Raw genomic sequence first — 7,109 nt, 5'->3', positions numbered from 1 at the left:
GTTGTTTTCGATTCAAGTGTTATTCAAGTTGGCAATTTGCTGTGCCATTCTTTGGTTCTCCTCGACCATGCGCTGGTTGGCTTGCCGTAACTCGGTCACCATCTGAAGGAGTTCAGATGGTGTGGGTGGAAGTTGTTCAGCCATGACTCGAGCGAGAGCCTCGAGGCTGATGATATATGGAAAGGATTATATTCTCGGCCCCACGGTTGGCGCCAATTGTTCTTGTATGGATACCTAAAGGGAGAGCTCGGTCCCTAGGAGTCGACGCCGAGTTGTTATCTTCGGTGACGATGTCTGAGCTTTTGTGTAAGTCCGAGCTTTTCTCCAAGAGGATATCCAATTGCACTGGGCGTGAGCAAGGAACAAGGGGGGAGTGTACCTACAAAGGCACTCCGAAACTTAAGTCAATATTGAGAATTCAGTTATGCATATCCTTAAGGATAGAATAACGTTCCTTTATAAATGGGGTAAGAAGATCGAATATATTAGTGTTGATCATCTGAATTGATGAATAATTATTAGGTCTTAACGACCGATACTTTATGATCGGACGTTATTACTATTAGGATGTATTCCATTAAACCGAATTAATACGTTTTGCCGAATTATAACGTAAGTTGCCGAGTTATGGTGTGTAACGCTGATTTGAAATGCTGGTTTTGTAACTATCCCGATCAATACTCTTAATTTTTTTTTCGAAGTAGGTTGATTAACTTCCATTCCTCCATCTATTCTCTCAGGATTCAATGATGATCTTTTTTTTTTTTTTGCATTCTTTTTCTTGATACGAGTTCTTAGTCTTGCGGCATAAATATTTGAAAGCTTACTATCTGCAAAAACTTACAAGAACCTATCAAACTAAGTACATTATTATCCAAATTAAACCTTCCTAACACTAGTAAAATCTCACCTAAGTATTGCAAGACAGAATTTTTATCATCCTCCCATAGTAGTAGATCAGAAACAAACACTAACCTATTTATAGGAATTCTTTCAACCAAATACTCCAACAAACTATCTTTAATATCAGTTCTTACTTTACGACCTAATATTCGATGAGGTTCACAACACCAAAAAGGAAGAAATTTTTCTTCCAAGTTTTCATCAACATAAAAAGAAAACTCATCTTCATCCGTTCTCACTTTTAGGAACATTTTTTTTTGAAATCTTTAAAAAATGATTTGTATAATTTAAAAAAGGACCAACCCGGTGAATTATTCAAATTTACCGGCCCTTTCTATACTCTTTTTGCTTGAAATAGCGAAAAAAATACTGTTAAAGATAGTTTAAATTCTAAAAATTCCATCAAAATTTTAAAATCTACAAGAAAAACACCCATTCAGGTACACTTGAAAAGTATAGCCAAAAGTGAAAAAAAATGATGCCTTAGGCTACGGCTACGCTTTTTGGGCTACGGCTACGCTTTTTGGGGTGATTCCTATTCGGCCGTTGCCTATTCTCAAAGGCTACGCTTTTCTGCACCAAGGGCTACGCTTTTGGCGTTTGGGAATAGACTACGCTTTTCAAGTGATGCTGTCCAGGACCAAAGGCTACGCTTTTCAGCTTTCATTCTTCCAGAATAGGCTACGCTTTTTAACGCTACTGCATCACTTGTAAAGCGTAGCCACATTGTATACCATAGCTGCTTTTTATAAGCGTAGCCTTAGGTCCTTCTTTTTTTTTTATATATACTATAGCTACTGTATATAAGTGTAGCCTTAGGTCTCGTTTTTTTTTTTTTTTTTTGTATACTATAGCTACTGTATATAAGTGTAGCCTTAGGTCTTATTTTTTTCCTATATATATATATATATATATATATATATATATATATATATATATATATATATATATATATCTAATAATTATTAATACAACATAATAGTTAATATGATTACATGTATAAATGAGTTGAATATTACAAAATAAAAATAAATACATAATTATACTAAATAATTTCTTTATATAATAAAAATGATCTCTAACCAAAATATATTTATAACATTGATCCAAAAGTACTAGAATGAAGTTAACTGTAAAAATTTATACATCTCAAACTAAAGTAAGCATAACCATATCAAAACCATAATATCACTTAGCCAATAAAAGTATCTTCTAATAAAAATCATTAGTCAACCATACATGTAAAGATTCTAAATAGCAATCTATCTTAGCCAATAAACCACAATAATAATTAGCTTAATCTTCATTATTGCTTAATCTTCATTGTTACCCTGCATAATTATATAGAAAAGTAGTTAAAAAAATATTCATAATGACATTCGTAATTATAAAAATTAAATGGAACACGTAGACATAGTAAACCAAGAAAGCATATACTAAAAAAAATAACATGGTCACAGCAGAAGAGGTGAATTCAAGGAATTATATATTATCTTGTTTCATTCAAACGATGAAAATCTACAGGTGTTTCTTTCTTCCATTTCCTTTAACACAATCCTGATATGTCTCTATAGCATTTTTCATGCACTAATTAACCAGACTTTCACACTTAAATTAGATATAGGGATACAGATTAAAATTGGAAAAAGCACCAGAAATATCTTCACTTGAGGTGATTTAAGTGGGGAAAATTAAAAAAAAAGGTTTACCAGAATGAGCAAGTTTATTGAGACGGGTGTGCCTACTCAAACGCTGCATTTCCTGTTGAGATCAAAGAGCCAGAGAGAGAGTGATCAAAACAATCTAAAGCTCATGGCAGCCACCAAATTTTGCTCCTGAAAAGGAAACACAATTTCGGACGAAGAAAATTATTAATCCTCAACATGCATTTGGATTCAGTATCAATGAATAAGCTACTGAAAAAACCAACCATGAACAAAAGGAGAAATGATACATATTGATATTCCTAGATATTGTAGTATAAAAAAACCTAAAAACAATCGAATTTCAATAAAATAAGTTGGCAAAGTATTGGCAAAGTATAGGGAAATGTTAAAAGAAAGCAGTTGACTTATGAATGATGGAATAACTCGCCCATCATTACTCAAAAAGCAAAACAAGTACAAGAGTAGCAGTAGCAGTTAACAGAAACAGAAGAGAAGATGAAGATGAATGTGGTTTTTCATTTTAGAGTTTAGGATTTTATATTGGAGGGATGAAATTGAGCCTTGTAAAGGATAGTAGTGTAGAGAATGGTTAGTTAGCTTGTGACTTAATAAAACTGTTAAGGCAATTAAGAATCTAATAGATTTTTCATATCAGGCAAAGCTGTTAGTTACTCATATTATTAATGTATAAATAGGAGTGCAAGTCTTGTATGTAAAACACAATCAATAATATTGCTACTTGATGTATTTTTATTTATTCTCTCTCAATTTCTCTTCTTCATTTACTGTTCTTCATGTTCTTTAGATTCTTTTTCAAATCTTCACATGGTATCATGAGCCAAGGTTCTTTCAATATGGCCATAGGAGTAACACCCACTTTTTCTTCTGATTCCAAGTATTTTCTTCCAGTTATCACAGATTTGTTGCATGAAAACAACTATAGTACATGGCGCAAAACTATACTCATCACTGTACAGAGCCAATCTTTAGGAGATTATATTTCAAAAGAAAAAAATTCATCTCAATTTGCTAAAAAAAAGGTGGAAAATCATCAACTACAAAATCAGACAAGTATAAAGAGTGAAAATTGAAGGATCTTGCTTTGATGACATGGACTCTTGCATCGATGACTCCAACTTTCAAGAACAAAGTAATCAATTGTGTTATATTTCATGAAATGTGTGATAAATTACATGAAAAGTTCACTACTTCTTTCAAGACAAAAATTCAGAGTTTGAAGTCTCAAATAAGATCAATAAAAAGGAATGGAACTGCAGATGAATATTTGGCCAAGATCAGAGGTCTAGTTGATTTTTTGTTAGCTTTAGATTGTTCTTACCCTGAAGATGGATGATCATATCCAAGCGATTTTAAATGGACTCACAGAGGAGTATCATGTGTTCATTTCAGTTGTTATATCAAAATTGGGATCCTATACATTAATTGCATATCAAAATGAAAACACATAGCAACAGTGATGGGTTGGAAAAGCAGAAAATGAAGTTGAAGCTAATTTAAACATCAAATGAACCACACATAAATTCAAACTCAACCATAGTTTGATTCTTCATGCTTTTTTTTAGATAATATTTTCTCTTAATTGTGATATGCCTTATTTTACAAGTATGAAGTTTTGTTTTACAGTAAAAAATTTCTCATCCCTAAGTGTTGCATTTTAATATCTTCAAGAACTTTGACAAGAAGATGTTCAAGAAACTAAATAAATAAATATAATAGCTATATAGCTTCCTCTCTTCAAGAGAAAAGCATGCAATGTAAAATCACTTTAAGCGGAACCCAGAATTTGGAAGAATTCAGATTATTTCATTAAATAAGAAATATCAGAGTAAGTTTAGGCGATGGGTTCATTAATTTGTCAAATATATATACATCATTTAGTCCCAATTTCACTGATATGTGATTTACTGCTTACACTAAAAACACAACAGAAACATGTTTTTCTTAATTTATTTATACAAAAATAAATAAAAACTTAAATTTTAAATTTACTAAAAATAAAAAATGTCTACCGCTATATAATATAAATAAAGATAACCAACTAATTCTTATCCATATTTTTTTGTCTGTTTGTAGGTCTAAAACATTATGAATTTGACTGTAAGAGTTTGAGTAGTGGTTTGTAAGCTTCTCTTTCAACTGGCCTCCTTTTACTATGAATTCTAAGAATTAGCATATGAATTGCAGCATAAAAGACAAAGAAGATGATAAATGTCTAAAAATATTAACTTAGGAAACAAGCTTCCCTTTGTAGTACTTTCAAAGGGTTACCCTAAATAACTTTTGGTGCCATCAAACTTTGATTTAGAGTTGCTGTCAAGTGCAAAGAATGACAAACTTCTGCAAATAATGGGGTAAAGACAACATTTAAATAACAAGAAGGCCATATATGAATAAAAACTTAGACACCAGAAAATACAATTGTTGTTAACATGAAATTTCAATTGCTACATGTCAGAAATCTCAATGGCCTCTATTGACACTAGGCATTGTTGAAGGAGCTGCAATATAAAAAAGCATAACAAAATATGTGTAGAAAGAAAGAGTTTTCAAGACTTTGTGAGAGAGATGATATGAAACTGAATTACCTCATTCATTGATTACAAACAAGATACAAAGGGAGAACCTTGTATATGTGAGGGAACTAGCCTATACAGAAAGATATCCAAAATGGACTCAAAACAGGAAGCTTAAAACAGAAACTAACACCTGACTTACTATATAATATAGAATTGGAGGTTACAAACAAACTATTATTCCTAACTTCACCAGTAAATTAATGTATGCAGACATATGGGGACCATCACCAGTAAATTCAAGAAATGGTTTTCATTTTTATATTAGTTTTGTTGATGCATTTAGCAAATATACTAGTATCTTTCTTTTGGTCAATAAATCAGAAGCTTTTAAAGTCTTTAAACAATACAAATTGAGGATGGAGAAGTAAACAGGACACTCCATTTTAGCTCTACAATCTGATCATGGTGGAGAATTTACTTCTCAAGTTTTTACTGCATTTTTAGCATTAGAAGGTATTATTCATAGATTGTCATGCCCTTATATTCATCAACAATAAGGCAATGTTGAGAGAAAGCACAAACATATAAAGATAGGTCTATTTTCTAGAAGAAACGGAAGCTAAAAACAGAGAAATGGAAGCCAACTTATTCATTGAGAAAATTATTAATTGCATTTGGATTTAGTCTCACAAACAAAAATACAGAGAAAATAGACAAGCTGTATATTAAATCACAGTTCACAAACCCTAAAATACCACACATCTTCATCAACAACAGCATTCATGTTATCAAATTACAGTTCACAAACCCATATTTCACAGATTGAAATCCCCAAATTAAAACCCCTAAAATCGGAACCCTAAGCCTCTGAAATTTCAGAACCAAATAGAAATCACTACATACCTATTCAATGATGTGAGCACAGAGAAGACGATGATGAGAAGCACGGAGATGACGATGGTGAGAGCGGCAGCAGCGACGATGGTGAGGGCAGCGCAGCGACAATCAGTGCAAGATGGCGAAGAGGAGCGACGGTCAGTGGTGCAGCAATGTGGAGAGTCGTGAGTGCGGGTGACTGGTGAGTGGGGGGCGACGACGGTCACTAGCGAGATTGAGAGGGTTTCTTCCTGTATGAAAGGGTCAATGGTGAGAGTGAGAGGGTCAATGGCGAGAGCGACAGTGAGAGGGTCAATGGCGAGAGTGAAGAGAGTGAGTGGGGGGCGACGATCGACGGTGAGCTTTGGAGGCAGGGTTGCGAGGGTTTACGAAAGGGGATGAAGGTCGCGCTTTGCAGGTGATCAGTGAGATTTGGAGGGAGAGGGCCAACGGCGAGAGTGAAGAGAGTGAGTGGGGGGCGACGATCGACGGTGAGCTTTGGAGGCAAGGTTGCGAGGGTGTACGAAGTAGGTGTAGGCGAGGCAGGGTTGCGAGGATGAATGAAGGTGCGTTGTTCTTTGGAGGGAATGACAAAAATTTCACTAAGTGGGCATGTGACTTTGCTTTCAGGGAAAAGAGGGAAAAAATTCACTGAATGTCAAATTTTTTGTTCTAGACACATTAGGCATCACTTTTAAAACGCACCCAAAACTTAATAAATAGGCTACTCTTTAAAAGCGTCTCTTTTGATACAAAAAGTGAACCTATAGATATTAACCTACGGCTACGTTTTATAAGTGATTTCTAAAATACCTAAGGCTACACTTTTTAAATGATGCCACAATTGTGTATCCTTTTCTCATATAAAAAGGCAACACGGAGGAAAGCGTAGTCTATTCATAGAATAGGCTACGCTTTTCAAATGTAACTTAAAAAAAGTGTGGCTGAATGGGTATTTTTCTTGTAGTGATACTTCAAAAACGTTCAACTGTTAGGATGTAATTTGAATAGAGCACAGTTTAATTGTTTTAACATAGAACACTCAAAGTTAATGGCATCTTTATTCTTAGTTCCTATGATAAACGCGTTCTTCACTATGACAGAGGAGCAATTCTATCTTCACTGG

The 7,109-nt window shown here is 33.9% G+C and overlaps 1 long non-coding RNA gene across 1 annotated transcript; it reads right to left on the bottom strand.

Annotated features, from left to right (window-relative positions):
- Positions 1 to 1,943: 1,943 nt before the first annotated feature.
- Positions 1,944 to 6,572, bottom strand: LOC112721924 (uncharacterized). The gene is made up of 3 exons (XR_003162464.3): positions 6,011 to 6,572; positions 2,613 to 2,738; positions 1,944 to 2,234 (listed from the first exon to the last, which is right to left on the bottom strand). It is a non-coding gene; the product is annotated as an uncharacterized lncRNA (long non-coding RNA).
- Between the last annotated feature and the right edge of the window lie 537 nt (positions 6,573 to 7,109).

This window comes from Arachis hypogaea, chromosome 11 (assembly GCF_003086295.3).
Source record: "Arachis hypogaea cultivar Tifrunner chromosome 11, arahy.Tifrunner.gnm2.J5K5, whole genome shotgun sequence".
In the NCBI taxonomy this organism is placed as follows: Eukaryota; Viridiplantae; Streptophyta; class Magnoliopsida; order Fabales; family Fabaceae; genus Arachis; species Arachis hypogaea.
Note: the sequence above shows the minus strand (reverse complement) of the source record. Positions and strands in the feature narration are given on the sequence as shown.